The following is a 2,105-nucleotide window of genomic DNA, read 5'->3' on the forward strand; positions in this document are numbered from 1 at the left end:
CCACCAACCGACCCAAAATTGGCCAAAATCAGGGTCGCCCCTTTGGCCTAGGGGGTGTATGGGTTTCAACTGGAATAACCCATATATATGACAAACCTACAGAATTTTAACCCACAACCTAAATGTGAACAAATACATCAATTGAATGGCACAAGTAGAAGCTGAAAATATAATTATAACAAGAAAAATACAACAGTTAAACCCACGCAAATTTTTAAAAAAAGTGTCACATTTGAAAGACTCAAGACCAAGACACTTTGATTCCTGCGTTGGCCTATTCTCTGACATTTTAATCTGGAATTTGCATCCGAACTTATTATTTGTGACCAAGGAATGAGCGTTAAGTCGCAAATTTATAGTTTTGAGACCCTGGCTGGCGAGTTCATGTTCTTTGCAGGGCCTAGATTTCATCTTGCTTTGCGAGAATCAAAATCCATCATAGTCGCTGCACTTACTGTATGATACAATGAGAAAAGTTGATTCTTGCAACCGAATCTTACGAGAATAGATTATGTGATTCTCGTCGAAATTGAGGCCCTACTTTGTTTGATGCACACCTGTATAAGCCAGTAGTACGTCTCTGTGAATGGGGCATTCTGCAAACTAGTAGTAAGTCCTTTGTGAATAGGGCACATTCCCAAAGGACATACTACTGGCTTGTACAGGTGCGGATCCAACAACGAACATCAGCGACCAGAAGGTCTCGAAAATCACATCTGATCTGGGATTGGTGCTCCCATATGGTGATTTCTTTTGTCTCCTGTCATAATTGTGGGGTCTCCCTGTCAGTCCGAAACACCGTCAGTCCGAACCACCGTCAGTCCGAATTTTAAGGGTTAGGGGTTAGGTTTAGGGTTAAGGTTAGGAACCCTAACCCTAATAAAAAATTTGGACTGACTGTGTTTTGGGCTGACAGGGTGTGCCCATAATCGTAGCACATTTGGGTGGTGTACAACATTTGTTTTTGTTGTACTGTTCATCACTTAAACTCTCTATGTACATTTATTTAAACTTTCTTTAGGCAGGGTAGCCCCATCATTGTCAAAGCACAGATTTTCAAGAAGGCCCTGCTAGTACATATTAACAATATATCATTAATTAGATTTGTTTCACCTAGAATTGCACAACAATATTAAGAACAAGGTTTGGGCTGCCACCTCAAATCCATATCTGCACTACCATCTTTCTTACAGTACCCCTGATTGGTTAATAATATCATATAATTATCTGAGTAACCAATCAAAATTGAGCTCTTAGATCTCAGCAATTTTAAGCTTAATATCCTTCAACCCTACTGACTACTCTTACCATATCTATGATTGGCTCAATATATGATATAGGTCTCTTTGTAACCAATTTAATAAAGTCGTTCTTAGAGATCGATCCCATGGGGCATGGGGTTAACCCATGGGGTTAACATGGGGTTAACCCATGGGGTTAACCCTAATCCTAGAACACCTTTAAATAAAGTCACAATTTGATCTTGACCTTAAATTTGACTGCGACCGGAGGTAAGTTGGTGGGTGTTTACAGTTGAAATCCATACACCCCCTACGGAAGACAAGACCTTTATCTCCCAGACAGGGAGGGTAAATTTCAAATGGAGTCACACATTAAGGTAAGCCCATTTGAAAGTCACACTCCCTGTGTAGGAGATTAAGGTCATGTCTTCCATAGGGGGGTGTATGGATCTTAACTGGAATAGCCCAATAAGTGTGCACATATTAAGGCAAAAAAAAAAATATTGTTGTGTTGCCCTCAAGTGGAAAAATGAGAAATTTGGGTAGGACGGTCGGATTATTATTTTTTTTTCTTTTTTTTTTTTTTAAACCTTTAGTTTTTAAAAATCCCCTCAAATATTAAATAATGCTTGTTCAATTAGGGGACATTTGTCAATTTTGACTTCTGGATATCTGTTAGACAACAATTAAAGACTAGTCTTACAATAAAATATTAATTTTAAGTGAAAAACATTGAGTTTTTGAACAAATCTGTCAAAATCATCATTCAAAAAAAAAAAAAAAAAAAAATAAGCCCTGATTTTTCCGGATTTAGGGTAGGACGGTTGAGGGCAACACAACAATTTTTTTTTTTTGGCCTAATCT

Source organism: Amphiura filiformis, chromosome 10 (genome assembly GCF_039555335.1).
Source record: "Amphiura filiformis chromosome 10, Afil_fr2py, whole genome shotgun sequence".
NCBI classification, from domain to species: Eukaryota; Metazoa; Echinodermata; class Ophiuroidea; order Amphilepidida; family Amphiuridae; genus Amphiura; species Amphiura filiformis.